The sequence below is a fragment of the Cygnus atratus genome, chromosome 9, assembly GCF_013377495.2.
Source record: "Cygnus atratus isolate AKBS03 ecotype Queensland, Australia chromosome 9, CAtr_DNAZoo_HiC_assembly, whole genome shotgun sequence".
Classification (NCBI taxonomy): Eukaryota; Metazoa; Chordata; class Aves; order Anseriformes; family Anatidae; genus Cygnus; species Cygnus atratus.
The window spans coordinates 23339824-23356218 of NC_066370.1; positions in this window are offsets into that span (position 1 = coordinate 23339824).

Here is a 16395-nt window from a genome sequence, read left to right on the forward strand (position 1 = left end):
TGCTCAGGGCAGTATTTTATAGTGTGCCCTAAATATGAGTCAAGTATACTAACGTTACTCAGGTACGGCAATGCTCAGTGACACCTCAGTTAAGGAAAACCTGCCTATATGACTGAAGGCTCCAAAAAGTGCAGGAGAGTGTAAGAAATGACGATATCCAATTAGACAATCTGCAATTATAAAAACACCCATAGTAAAAATATTTTGCCTGACCCAGTGATTTTTACACCTGAAGATATGCTTAGAAACGTGATTTAGCCAGGCTCATTCTACGAGAAGTCACGGGCTATGGTGAACAAGGCTGTGAGTATCTGCATGTTGCTTTATAACAGGCAGATTTTTTTGTTGTTTTTCTTTCAGAAGAAAAATGGGCTGTCTGATACTTTTTCTCCCAGCCATGCAGATGTGCAGGAAGAAAACAGGCCTGCCCACTGATCAGCATCCCGCATGGCTTCATTTACACCACAAGCCTGTGCTGCCAAAGCCTGGAAGGGCTGCGGGCAGGTACCGACAGCCCGGCTACTGCACAGAGGGTGAGGGGCTGTGCCCGTGTCATGCGCTGCTTCTCACCTGAATCTCTGGTGCCCGTGGGAGCTGATGTCACTGCACTGTCCTTTGCTGTCACTTGTACCAGCCGCAGAGCACTACACACAGCTCTTTGTCCTGGGAGGTGGCCAAACCAGCAAAGATGTAGAAGCTTCTGGTGGCTTTCTTGCAGCGTGGGTCTTCTGACCGCGGTAACTAATTGCCTCAAAAATAAACCATAGCACAGAGACATCGGGCTTATTAGAATAATTTATAGCAACATATATCCCATCTATGGGAGAAAACAAACATTCGCGTAGTTCAAACTAATGAGGCAATCTAAGTCTCGGTGCATTTTATTTTCCTTTGATGATTTCATTAAAAAGCTAATTTGCAAATAATTTAAAAATACGATGCATATATACATGCACACATACATCCCACATGGAGACACAAATCTCTCGGCATTATCTCTGTGCACAGCGATGCTGGTGCTGTGCACCTGGTACCCAGGTTGATGAGTGATGGGGGTGCAAATCTCTGCCCCTCACTGCTGCCCCGGCCCAGCATCCCACAGACCTCAGCAAGTTTGGATCCCCTGGGTTTAATGTAATGCCAGCTACACGCATGGCCAATACAAATGGATTTCTGTTTTCTCAGCATTTTGGGGATTTGGGGTTTCTCATAGTATAAAAGTCATGTAGAGCTGTACGGGAATTACACCAAAAATCCTACCAGAAGAAGATGCCCATGTCCTTTCTAGAAGGCAGCTCTTCCGACAGTTCCTCAGTGCTTGCTCTTCCTCACCTGTACACTGAAACATGGTTCCCTCAGATCAGCGCTTCCCTCACTGGATGTCTCCTACGCCACATCAGACCGACTTCCCACAAGCTGAAGTTTTTGATATTTCTTCAGACATTTTATGCTTTTGTAACTTTCAAGAAATAAGTCCTGCCACCAGCCAGTGCAGGCTTTTGCCGGCAGCACCACATGCATGACCAGAGTGATTATTTAAATACTCTCTCAGCACCTAGAAAATAGAACCATTCATTAATATCTTATGAGAAGAATTTTGGGTCAGGTTTTTTGCCTCTCATAATGCATTTTAATGCATTTCTTATTGAGTCTTCCATTACATCCTGGAGAGGTAATTCATACTTTCTTTCTATTCAATATTTCCTTGCAAGGGAAGAACAAAAGCTGGAATTATCCACCTACTGCTAGATAATTCCTAGGAGATTTTTTTTCATTTATTACTAATAGATGTTGGATAGTGAATATACTTTCCAGCAGACCATAAAGCATATTTATGAGAATACACATACGTATATGGGTCAAAAAGGAAATTATTTTTCCTTAAATAAAGGCAAGAAAAACAAAAAAAAGAGCTTTTCTTTTAATGACTACAGCTTGAAAATGTCAAACTTTGAGTCCATATATTTCCAACATAGATTGTGTGAAAGTTCCATTACATATTGGGTAATGAATCATAATGTTCTGGGTTTTGTTTTTGTTTTTGCTTTTTTTGTCATGTAGAAGCAAAACCCAGAGAGGAAATATTTCCAAGTGCTAGAAATGTGGATTTCATAGTCATGTGTAGCATATACCTATATAAAAAGTGTCTACGATGAAAAATATTTACTCACCGAGACATTCATCTACATATTCTACAAAACTGATTATGTCAGCTGGGAAATATTTAGTTACTAGACAAAAGATGCAATTTTTCCCTCTCTGGATACATATAATGAATATAATTAAAATAACACACTGTAATGTTAAGATACGAACAATACTATTTTTATATTACGGTGTCTCTGTAAGTTAACTCGTTTAAAGATTGAAGCTATTTGTTTTTTTATGGACGTTTATGCTTAGGAAAAAAAAATCTCTATATACTGTGCATTCCCATAGATATCTTTCCAACTATCTGTTCAGTTGTGTAGATGTATGGGTACATGCTGTGTGCTTCCTTTGTTTTTTGGAGTTAATTTTAAATCATCAAGAATTTTTATAAATCTGTACCTCTCTAATGCAAGGCTTAAAGTAGTACATTCTTAATACTTTTGCAATTATCTTCAAGAATGAAGATAAAATAAAAACTTCAGTTCCTGTAGCCTGATATTTTATGTTTTTCTTTTAATAATTTTTGGACTTCTTAAATATAAAAAAATCTTTCAGACTGTTTCGCTATCACATATAATAAAAAGTAGCAGCTATGCACTTATCACAAAATGTGTATGAGAACATCATCTTCATGCTTAGATGCTCACAGGAGATAGTGCTAGATATCTGCTGTGAAGGAAAACATGGTTGTTCTGTAGCAAATCTGCAGCAGTTTTCAAACACGCTGCAGCCAAACAGCAGTGAGAACGGCTGTACGCAGCGAGAAAACGCTGCTAAGAAACTTTAGTCCCTCAGTCCCTTTACTGCAAGTACCCTGCTTTTATTCTTATTTACTTTATAGGTACCTTATAAATATTTAATTTTAACAGGACCCATGGAATAAAATGAGCTTTTATTGCAAGATGACCGAGCAGTTACTTGGTTTAACTTTCAGGTACAATTAAAGTTTTTATTGCCATGCTACCAGAAGAGCAAAGACACAGTAAAATACTCATGATGAGGAGGGTCAGCCAACGGGAGCCTTCCAAAAGCATCAGGGCTGTGCCTCACCCCACTGCACCACCCCGGTACTGCCAGCATGAGGAAAGGGCTCCATGTAGCACTGCGGAAAAATAGGGAGACCAAGAAACTTTTTTTTTCTTTTTCTGATGAGGAGGGTCAGCCAACGGGAGCCTTCCAAAAGCATCAGGGCTGTGCCTCACCCCACTGCACCACCCCGGTACTGCCAGCATGAGGAAAGGGCTCCATGTAGCACTGCGGAAAAATAGGGAGACCAAGAAACTTTTTTTTTCTTTTTCTTTTTTTTTTTTTTTTTGAATTTCAACTCACATATTTGAACAATAGCAAAAAAAGCAACGTTACAGTTGAAACAAAAGAATTTCAACTTCCACGTAGTCTTTTTTGTTGTCAACTTCAGAAGTTTCCAAAGCCTAACAACATTACTTCAAAAGCATTTGGTGTAAAAGTACACTAGATAATGAAAGAACATCCTTTAAGAATATTTTCAGACACATAAAAACCCCCAGCAAGCTTATCTCACTGACATTTTGACGAATGATGTACCAAAAAGGATCTGGTCACAGAAAGAAAGATGGTGGGGAGAGTGGCACTTTCTCTCCAGCTAATTGACAACTTGGGAAACAAACACATCAAAAGAAATACATTATGATATTACTCCAGTGAATTTCACTCCAGTGAATCCACTGTCTGTCAGAAAATGCAGCCTGTTTATTAGTTTGAAATCAGCATTCATTTTGATCTCCGGCACGGCAGAGACATGGATTCGGGAAGCAGAAGAAATCTATCTGCAAGGCCTCGCAGCACGATGTGCTGAGGGAAACAATGAACATGCTTTTGAAGGCCCATTAGACAGCAGTGAGAGAATCTGAAAAGGCAGCAATTTAAATATTTTTTGTGCTTTGCAGCTTCTTCCTTATTTAACAGCTTAGCCGGGCTGCATACATTAGAGTCAAGGGTTGGAAATAACTTCAGGAGGGGAAGTTAGAGAACAATATGTCGAAGGTGTCATTCAGCCATTTGGATGACTGGGTTCAGGACAGCATCATTCAGCACAGAAACATCTCCAAGAGGTGGGTTCGGAGAAAAATATCCAGAAATCCAGCATCTGATGTCAACTATTTTAGACGCAACCAAGTTGTACAGAGCTGCTTCCCTGTCTCACCAAAGCAGCAGAGGCATCTGCTCTGGACTAATCCAGTTCAGACCTTGGTTCTGACTGGTGCTGTAAATCCCACTCCACCTCCCTGTATTCTCCCAAATCACACACACACACACACACTGCCATCCAACAGCAGGATGAAACGAAATGCTTTTCACTTGAATAGCCCGTGTCAGTTAGATGCAAGCCTATCACAAAACACTAAAACCTTTGCATTTTTAACGTTACTAGCCTCTGCAAATGCATTTATTGTTAGCAGTTTTATCGTCAGAACATCTACTGGCTCTGAAAGTCCTCCCACTCCACCCATTTTTAAAAATAAAATGAAACAGGGAAAATGGGAAAGAATGTAATAAATGTGACATGCCAGAACTTATTAGTGAAACAGATAAAGTATTATTATGAGATAGAAACAGGAAAAAAGGAAAGAATATAATAAAACCCCTTTAAAGTGCAGAAGAGAGCAGAAAATGTGAGAATTTAGATTCATGCATGGCCTAAAAACTTTATGACCCTCTCCAATGAAGTCAATAAGCAGATATTAAGGCTTTCAGCATCAGATCAAATTCACTCCTAACATTTAATTCCATTCATTAGCCACTGGGTTTTCAGACCCTTACTAGAGTTGTCTATAGGACAAATACAGGAAAAGGAGTGGAGGTGATTAAGACCTTCTGTGAAAATGCTTTTTTTTTCTTTTTTTTTCTCTCCACATTTCTCTCTTTACAGTGCTGGAAGATTTTGACACGGCTACTATTAGCTTCTACTCTGTCTCCCTGCTGCAGCCAGAGGCCTAGCAGAGAAGAAGCTCACCCACCTGGGGAGTTGCTCAGTTGCCCCACAATACAGGTACGCCTCAGTAAATGCAAATAACAATGTAAAACGCTAAAAAATTTAATCTATTATTATTGTATTTCTTACACCATTGACTGCATCTTCTAGATAAGAACACACAGAAAGAACAAACAACATTTTGATGCAACTGTCCTTTTTATTTCTGCAAGTACTACCACAAATGGGGCTGGTGAAACTGTGGCATTACTGATCTCAGGTAACTTCCTAGTGACTAGGTCCAGGCCCTTTAGCCAAGTTAAATAGTTTGGAAGTTAAGGGCAGTCTTGCTTGACTAGACATTCTTAAATGACTAGACGTTCTCAAATAATACAGAAGAGGGGACCTTCTAGTGAAACTAAACCCAGGGAGAAGTAGTAATTTCTTCACAAGTAAATTTGATTTTTTTATCCAAGCTACAGAGCTTATATAGATAAAACATGTCACCAGACTGCTTCATGAGGACCCTCTGTGCTCCTGCTCGCTGCCTGACTCGCTACTGCAGTGACATCTTCAGCCATTTGGCAAATTGAGTGTATGCTGGCAGCCAAAACAACTGCTCCTGGAGGACGGTTCAATGTTGAGTTGGAGTGGAGAAAAACCACACGTGAAGAGCCCTTGACATGGCAGAACAGCAGCGCAAGGGTTGATGGCACACCCCAGCCCCAACAGCGACTGACCCTCGGCAGTGGTGTGCTCGCAGAGGTGCCTGCCTCTGGTTGTGTTTTTGCTCTTTTTGCCCTTTTTGCATTTTTCTCTCTTGACAAATGAGAAATGAGGTGGATGTGTACAACTTTATCTTACAAGGAAGTGTCCTTTTACTCTTTTACTTGTTTTTCTTGAACTTAACACAAAGGCCTTTTCTGTCTGTATTGAGAGAGCTCTTTAAAATTGCCTTTTACATGCAAGAACCTGAATCTGGTGGCTTTTCTCCCACACTGGCATTTCTTTCTATCACAAAAATGAAATCCAACATGAACCTATCACTGTTGAAGACAATAAAAGAAAACAAAATGCACTGGTGGAAACTTTAGTGCCAAGTTTCAAGTTAAAATCCACCCTTATGGCTCTGTTAGAAATGCTATAAAATACACCTTGTTTATAGGAAAGCTATATTATATAATAGTTTATAGGATTATTTATTATATATTAGGGTTTTTTATTATATATATTTTTATTATATATATATATATTTATTATGTTTTTTTATTATATATAGGATTATTTATTATATAATAGTTTATAGGAAAGCTATATAATATATAGGATTTTATACAGAAAATATTCCTTTGATGCCAGTAGTCTCTGTAGGTCACCAATGCCTACAAAGTAGGTTTGATGGTTTTGCCAAGAGAGCTATGAGAAGCTGTAAGGAAAAGCCCATGCCTGTGAGGAAAAGAGCTCCTGTGTGGAAGTTTGAATGCTTTTCATGACTGCTTTGGGCAGCCTCTCATGGTACGTGTTTCCCCAACACAGCTGCCCAGCAGCCACCCCTCTGCCCTTCCAGTCCTTCTCTGGACATTTTCCATCTTTCCCTTCTGCCTAAAGATTGTGCATTTCAAAACTAAAAATGACATATGGAGCACTAAAGCTTCCTATGTACATTATAGGCTATGGTAATCACACAATTTACCACATTGTTAAAAATGAGACAATTGAATAGTGAGTTCTGGGCATTTCCTTTGCAGGCTCAGCTATTATGCATTTTATTTCACTTTGCAGAGAATTTTTTTGGTCTACTGCAGAAATATTACCATCAAATATTAATAGTTTTTCCCTATTCTCAGTCATAACATGCTAAGTGTTTGACTGTTTTCCAACATTTTAATAAACTATTCTGAAAAGAAAGAATTATGAATTGTCTTATATGATGAAGCAAGATTACACTCAGAGTCAAAAATGAAGTTCCATTTCTGAAAAGTACAATAAAGTCTACATGATTGATGAAGAAATGTTAGGGCTCTCGATATACGAATACAATTTGTCAATCATTTTTTTTTTAAATACCAGAACACTTCAGATATTCTTGTACCTTCCACACAATTCAAAACCCACTTGAACTTCTGTGGGAGGCAATTAACAATAATGAAAGCTAACTTCAGTTTTTAGTACATTGTTTTTAAATGCCGCCCACAGAAGTTCACGTAGATCTTGAACGCTTTAGGTGAATAAAATTTCTGTTTCAAAAAGGAGATGGACAGAGTCTAACCAATATTAGGAACTTTTGTTTTCCTAAACTGCAAATTCATAACCTTGCTCTTATAACAGAAACCGTGTTTGACTTCCAGAAGGTGAATACATGGGATACAGACTCATTTCATTTATAAAGACTACAGCATGGATGGGGAGGAACTCAACCTCCAGGTTCATCTCAAATTCTGGGGATCCAGAACTCACTTAGATTTCATGGCCTCTTTTCTTTTTTAACTGGACCCATCTAAAGACAATCGGCACAAGAAGCTTTTCATTTGCAGTGTGTCTGAAGTTTAAACAGGTCCTTTTTTGATATGCTTCTACCCAGAAGCTGACTCCAGAAAAAAAAGACAAATACTGTGTTAAAATGAAGACATTCTTTGTATAACATTTCAGTTCAAATTCATGAATCTTTAGCGTGATTACTGCTGCTAGTACTCCACCAGTTTGAAAAAAAGTAGATGGCCACAAAATATAAAGAATTATTGCTAACAAAGATGTGGTGCAGCACATTTAAACCTCTTGCCAACTGCAGAAGTAATAATTAAAGTTTGAAGAACATAATACAACAAATATAATGGTTCGCTTTGCATCTTAAATAGATAATGAAGTACTAAATCTAGCATTTAATGCACTCGGTACTATATAAATAACGGGTTACTGCAGTATTATTTAGTACGCTAGTAAAACTAACAGATGACCAAATCATGCCTCTTTTACTCCCAGTATCAGTTCCAGTGGGTGATATTCTCCCACTGCAGTTAACGGGACTACTCCCATTCATTAACAGCAAATTTTGGACTACTAGAGACAAACACAACTCTCCCTGAGGCAGAGTAACTGGCTGTGTGACTGGGGAAAGGCGCACAGGGAGGGGAAGTGGTCGCACTCACAGCCGGCAGCAAGGCGAGGCTAAGTGCTCATCTTAGCGGGCAGCCAAGGCTGAATTATCTCATACCTGACTACCAATGCTTCTAGTCGTGGCAAGACAATCCTCTTGACATAATTTAATTACACCTGTGAGGACATTATACCACGGCATAAGCAAGATATTTTGAGAATGCCATGTCTTAGCTGATGACATTATCTGAGTCACTTTTGATGGGATTAATATTGTTTAAGTAAGCTGAGAGGATAGTGGAATGACAGTAGCTGTAATTGCCAACATAGCCAAACCTGTTATTGGATAAAGCAGAAAATATTTTGTTCCATCCTTATACTTCTAGTGAATTACACTTTTCACACTGAGCAAATCATACATGATATTAATGACCTTCTGCCCCTCTTCTTCTACATGCACAGTAAGTGCAAAATGTGTTTTGCTGAGGACCCTGAAAGTACTAAGAAGTTGTGAATAGGAAAATTTTTAAACAACTCCATTATTTGTATAATGTAGTTTGAATTCAAAAAAATTTGGACTCTGCAATACTATTGCAAGATGTGGCTTCAACCGAACTAAAACTGTGTTATACTTGTGCAAAACTTTCTTTCTACCTTATGTTTATCCAATTTAGGACAGGTATTATGGGGACAGAAATACAAATTGGCTGCAGAAACAGATGTGCTACAAAATGCAAAAATCTGTAGCTGTTTTAACTGGGATCCCTTGCCTTTTGTCAGTTCAAATCAAAGTTTTCACACATAGTTTTGGCTATTTTAATGAATATTTTTTTAAAAATCATTTTACATAAATAGAAAAAAAAAAATCCAGCAGATCAAAATTTTCTTATCCAATCAGTGACAAATTAACAATATGCTTTGTGAGGCTAAGAGGGAGTAAGAAGAAGATACATCTAATTGTATATTTTTGTCATTTGGTGTCCCCCTTAACAATAAAATAAGCTGTCAAACTGTCAAGGTGTGTTTACTTCACAACAAGCATGGAAACAAAAAACTTGTGAAATAGCTTGAGAATAGAGATGCTGTAATAGAAAACTGTTTTACTGTACATTTTTCAATATTTACTTAGATCAAATATCTAAAAATAAAAATGTCTGCCTTTCCCATTAAATTAGTCGCAGCCAGAATATGTTGTCAAATGCATACATTATCTAAAACCAAGAGAAAAAGGTATTAAAAATAGAAGAATATAAACAAATCAAAAAATAGAAACAAGTGAGTATCTTGCTTTGAAAAAAAGAGATTTGCTTTCATATACATAAATACAAATGACTCTTTCATCCTGGCATGTATATCCTTAATTAGATGTATATGTACAGGGTTTTCGAAAACTACAGAGGGCCTGTCAATGTAGTTTGCAATATATATCTGAACACTAAATGCAGCTATTTCTTCTGTAGAACAATGTGGAAGTTTGCTTACAACAATATTGGCATAAATTTGTTTTTAACATAAAAAGCAATAAATTCTGTGCTATTGCCTAAATTGACCATCTAGATGAGTTTGTTGTTGATGATGTTGTTGTTTTTTGTATTAGAAATCCAGCAGTTTGCTTGTATTAATTAGGAAGTGGAAGGTGAATGGAAAATGGAATTACTTTCCATATCAATGCTAGAAATACAAAATATTTTTGGACATTCAGAAGTTTTCAGAATTCTGTTTACCTATTGAGAAGTTAACTTCTAATGTAAAGTGAAAAGAAAGAAAAGGTAGCAAACTGATTCACTAACAGTCACTGTGAAGATTTTCTGGTTCACCTATGTTTAGACCAACAAATATTAAACCATTTAATCCTTTAATAATAATATGAGTGGTCTTCTAAACTTCTGTGCCATTCTACCTGTGCTGGACAAGACTCTTAACCATGGCTAACAAAGGACCAAGTGTTGGTCTAAGAAACTATTTGTTGAAAAATGCAGATTCAGGTCAACAGAACTATTTATAACTAATTCACAAGATTGCCTCATCTAAGGAAAAAAGTTTTAGCAGACATCAAAGTGTTTTATTTTGTTTCAACATTTCAAAGCAAAATAGTTTCTATTTTTTACTTTCACACTGTTTCATTTCAAAGTACTTCTTTTTAAAGAGTAAAACATAAAGACATTTTTAAGATTTCTGTTTTGCTAGAAAAGCTAATGAAAATAGTTTAGATTAACATAAAACCAGCCACTAGCTGTCTGAGGTGTTTTTGGCTCACCTACCAAAACAAACAGCAGTTGAGCTTATAAATTCATAACATCACAATTCAAATGTAACAAGACACTATGAGAAACTATATTCCATCATTTGATAAATAAAATTCAATCAGATGGTTTGTGTCACATATATGGAGGTATGGACTTACACTTAAATGTTAAAAAGTACTCCCTTTTCCACAAAGTATACAGAGTTTAATTTTCCTTACTTTTAATGAATCTCCTCTCTTTATATATGCATATATATGTGTGAGTGTATATATATATCTTTTCTCGTTTCAAGATTCTTTGACATATTTGCTAAGGAATGAGCCTACCTGCTTGTTGGAAAGGAATCTGCTGCCTGACTTGCACAAAGCCATTAGCTTGATCACAGGGAAAACAGCAGTTTCCCCCAGTTAGCACAAAAGAAACTCTACGCCACATCATTTCTAAACATTCACTTTGAAGGCACAAACTCTATCATTCTTCTAAGGAAAACACCACAAACCAAGAACACTCAGGGAACATACCAGATTTTAGTATCTATTATTTTTCACTCAAGAGAATCGAGACATTCAATCAATCAGTCATCTCCATTAAGATGATTTCATAAGTGGTGTTATACGAATGTACAAGGTACTACTAACAATTATTATTTTTTTCCATCCCAGTCATGATTTCATTGTGTGGAATTTGAAGAATTCACAAACAGCAGGGCAAGGTCTGGAACAAGAAGGCACCTTGCCCACACTCTAGCCATCAAGAGAGAAGCTGCTTGGATAAAACCTTGGTCTTCAAAAGCTACGTGCTTCAAAATTATAGCAAACATTTTGTTAGACAGATCTAGTATTCATTTTCACGATTTCTGCATAATGACAGATATAATCACAAACCATCTTTAAAAAACTCAAAAAGTTAGCCCACTAGCATACTCATTCTTTGAAAAAAGTCTGAAAACAAAACCTCGCCCAAAGGATGTTTTGTGTTCACCGTGCTTGATTAAGAACCTAGAGCGATTTTTTGTAATGTTCTCTTCCCATAGGCCAAGAGTCAAAATTCCTGCTTCCCAATAGTAGAGGAAAAATAAAAATAAATAATAATAATAATAATAATAATAATAATAATAATAAAATAAACAAACAAGAACTGAAGTTCTCTATTGTATTTACTCTGAGGACAGCAAACCAAGCCAACGGAGCTCTCTGGGAAGGACTTGTTTCCATAGTGCTACTAACTTCTCAAGGCAACACAATAAATCCTGTAACAGATCATAATTGGATTTCCATAGCAGAATCTTCACATTCTGATATTATTCTGATTCAATTTCTCAAGTCACCGGTACATATTTCTCGGAGGGTCTCACAAAGACCATTTTTCTTAACTGCCCTGCATCTGCGGACAGGAAGAGCGCTGGGTTTACTGCACTGTAATATCAAAAGGAGGCTTATGCTGGTTTTCTTTTGCAATTTGTTTAATTTTATAGATCTGTGGATATGCAAAATGAAATAAAACCTTTTCTTACTTCTGCCTAATGCATAGTTATGATTTATGTTCTAAATAGCCCCCCTAAATGTTCAAAGACTCCATTACAGGAGCAACTGTTCAAACACATAACAAATGACAGTCTTTATTCCAAATAATTTATAATTTGAATAGAAAAAGAAAAAAAAAAACTGTGAAAAATAGGAATTGTTTTCTCATTCCAGAAGTTGCAAAAGCAGCTTCTGGTTCAGCAAAAGATGAAACTTTCTGTGCCAAGTAGGGGACTGACAGCTCAACGAAGTGTTCCTCTTCTCCTTCTTACAGCTACTTTACACAGTTCACTAATAGAGAAACAATTTCTGACACGTAATTGTGTGTTTGAGCCCAAGAGGGTAAAAGAATCCAGAAAGCAGCCAGCCTCCTGCTGCCCCATTACAGCATTAGGGTGGGTGGGGCAGACAGAGCTGGAGCTCGTTGAAATCCCAGCACTGCCCTCCCAAATCTGTCTCTGAAAAACAGAAGATTTGAGACGGAGGCTGCAAAATATGTCAGTTGTATCAATCCTCTGCAGACCAGCAGGGCTGCTGCTGTGCTTGGCATCAGACACAAACCTAAAGGTTTGCAGTACTGCCCTCACCAGCCCACTTTTTGTAACAGGGTAGTCTGGTAGCCAAGGCTAGTGGGGAGTTTAAAATCTGCTGCTGAGATGCAATTTCCCAGTCAACCCACACTTTTCTGCTTTGATTTAACGTAAAGGAATCGTTCCTTTCTGAATGAGAATCACCATCAGGCTTTTGCTTGTCCCAGCCCTCAGATGCATGCCACGGAGTGTGGTGCTTCGCTGTGCGGTGTGATTCACGACGAGGCAGTGCATCAGTCAACGCTTCCCTGAGATTCACTGGAAGTATCTCAACGCTGCCTTCAGCTATTTCCTTTAGTTTAAATATCCGTCTTCCTTCATGGCTGCTTTTTACTGATCTGAGGCAAGAGCAGCAAGGCAGACCTGGTGGCTGTGCTGCTTTCTACTGGCCAGGCTGATGGGACAAGGTCAGCGCCAGACTTTGGCTGGTGAGTCAGGGAGCCAGAGCTTGGTGCACAAACCTGAGTTAGAGGATGATGGCCAGAAAGCCTTAAGCACAGCACATGAGTTTTGCAGAGAGCAGGACAGTGTATCAGTTGATCTCTTACAAGGACTAGAATCCACCAGACCCAGCTGTCTTCCTAAACAGCAAAGCCTGAGTGTGTAAAGGTGGTTGGGGCTCTGCAACATTTGGGTAATGGAGACGACTGCTCTGCCTGATCAGGTACCCCCGTCCTTCCCCACGCAGAACAGCTAGCAAGTGAGAGCACTGCACCTACCTGAAAGGCACCTACCTAAGGGCATTCCTGGAAAACATTTGCCTTAACAACCAAGGGTAGAAATTAGAGCAAAGTTGGTGAGCATTTGAATTCAGGACCCCAATGCTATTGCAGTAGGAATGTTTTTTCTCTGCCCACACCCGACAGAGAACCTGGGCTGCACCAGAGGAGGTGTTCGACCAGTCGCCCCAGCAGTACCAGACCCAGTGAGGTTTTTGTTGTTTTATGCCATGTGATACAGATGAACTCATTATAAAGCCACCAAAAATTTAATAGGCTAGATCATATATGTGTGTGTACATATGTGTGCGTACATGTGTGTATATATAACTATCACACTTTGTATCTCTTCTAAATGTTGTGAGAAGTGAAATAATTACACTGCTCACAAATTGAATTAAAAGCCTCTCATTTTTCTTTTTAAAATTGTTGGGAAAAAGTATAGAATCACTTGTGATATTTATGCCATTATGGACATTTCAAAATTATATTTGAATTTGCTTGTTGAGTTTTCTATAAGTGTCCTCAAATTATGGGCAAGCTTGTAGAGCAAATCTAGAACATATACTGCACAGCACCCATTTAATGAGACCTCTGCTCTGACAGTAAATCTCACTTCTTGTGCAGAACTTTGAGAATTTTTTCCCTCTTCAATATCCACCCAGAAAACCTGTTGATTCAGGTTTTCTTTTCTTCTGCAAAACTCAGGCTCCTCAACTTTTAAACTTCTCTCACAGATACATACTGATACCATAAGTCATCCAGAAGTCTATTTGGATTTAGGAAATGAATTTTGCCTGGCCTGTCCTCAAATCCTGGCAATCCACATTAGGCTTACAGGGTATCTACTCTGTGGAAAGTACAGTATTATTCTTCCCACACAAGTTATTCATCTTGCAAAGGAAGTTGAAGGAAAAGGAAAGAAACCAAAATGGTTCAAACAAAATACCTTTACAGCCACAACCCCTCAACAACTTATTCCTACAATTAAAAAAAAATAAATAATAATCTTATAATAATCATGCAGAAAAATGCTTTCCTGATTACTGGACTCTTTATGTATCCAAGAGTCATATTATGTTAGCATACAGATGTACATATTTGCAAAGGAAATGGCAAATTTCTAATCAGGTTTCACCTGCTGCCAGACTCGGCGTAAGAATATACCAGTGACTGTCAACAAAATGTCAAATGAAATTATGCAATGTGCAAAGTAAATGTAGGAAAAGATCATTTGGGAGACGTTTCTAATCATGTTAAATACACATAACAACACTAAAAGCCTGAATTTCAAAGGCATGGAGGTGCCTAATGAGATTTTTAAAAATGCCTTTTTAGCACTACTGAAACATCGCAGGAAGTGCCTCACTGCACCTACACACCTTTGAAATTATTGTTTTCTGTTTCTATCTTCAAATCTAAAAATACCTTTTTTTAGAAGTTGAATACTTTTTTTTTTTTTTTTTTTTTGTAGAATACTTTTTTTTTTGAAGTTGCAGAATGAACCAAGAAGGCTCCAAGGAGCGGTGTCATCTCTGTGTACTTGAGATTGAAGGAGCATTTAAAGGAGCTATCCTTTGACTTCAGCAGGCTTCGGACTAGGCCTGATAAGAAGCAGAACTGGAATTCCCACAGATCTGTCTGTAGCCCCACTTTATTTTGGTTCCTGGAGAGCACATTTCTGGGGCTGTATCTTTGCAGTGACCAGTGGTGGGCTGGGTGGCTTGGAGGTGGCCTCTTTTTAAGCCATCTGAAGCCTCCATGTCACAGTCCCTGGCCCGGGCCATCTCTAGGCTAGACATTTTCTAGGTATTACCCCCGTGATTCTAAGAAATGAGTTCTGTGGATCTTTCAGTCTGCCGTACATCTGAAATGAGGGGACTGCACTGCAGCCCAGCAGAACAGCTCAGAGAAGGACTCAAGCAGTACGGCATGTCATTAAGGAGTCCTGCAACAGCCTTGGACTACACAGAGTCAGTCAATAAAGAAAAAGAAGGGAAAAAAAATGGATTTTGGTTTACTTTGAAACAAGCCAAGCCTTACTGAGCAAACCCACGAATATTAACAGATAAGTGTGGAGGACTGAGGCTTGGACCAGACCAGGGAGCTAAGCTCTTGACAGCACAGATATACTTGCAATTTCAAACAACTCTGTTTTCTGTTGTTGTTGTTGTTTTGTTTTGTTTTTTACTTTTAAATTTGCTGTTTCCCTCTTGGTACAAAACAGAGATAAATCCTCTTACAGATGAAGGGTAAATACTGCATTTTAAAAATACAATAAAAACTCATTTTCCATTTGCCATTTTTTCTCCCCACAAAAAGCCAATGATTTGCATAGTGATGCCCAGGCCCTCCTTTTCCTCCCTATGGACAGGCTCTGATGCTTCAGAAACACAAAGAGCAGAATACAAATCAGTTCCTACTTCCATGACATCCCATGATTTCAGCTGAGAGTAATTTACTTAAGATGTATTTCTTCAGCTGGGAATACACAGCACCAGTTCTCCTTATTGTCCTGGACATTTCACCCACTACACCATTAGTTTCCTCTGAGGACAGAAGTAAATAGCACAGTTTGTTCTCACAGAAGACTAGCTGTTTCTGAAATGTGAAGAAGCTCATGGCAAATGGGCAGAATGTTAGGAATAAATAAGAAAAATTGCGCAGCAGAAATAAATCTTTTATGATGACTTCTCTCATTCATTTAAAAGGGAAAAAGTCCTTGCTGTTGCTTGCAGGAGTCGAGGCACAGCAAAGTTGCAAGTACCAGAGAAAATATGTTCAGTTCACTGGTAATTTTCTACACAGGCCTGAAATATAAACTTTAAAGAAAAATGTGAAGACAAAGGCTTCCAAAAACAGCTAGCAATTTAAGAAAATTATATCAGCAAGCAGAGAAAAGATGTGTGCTACAACCACTTTAAAAATAAATTGCTTTAAACATGTAAGTAAACAAATGAAAACATTAAATCTTATCCTACTTTTCAGAAAGCTACTGCTATGCCAAGGCAAGAATTTAACTGTACATATTGTACCTCAGCTTATAAAAAAGTTTAACTGCTTTCCTGCTTCAGACTTCTCTGAGACTCCATTTGCCAATCCACCTTTTCCAGGTATGGTTTC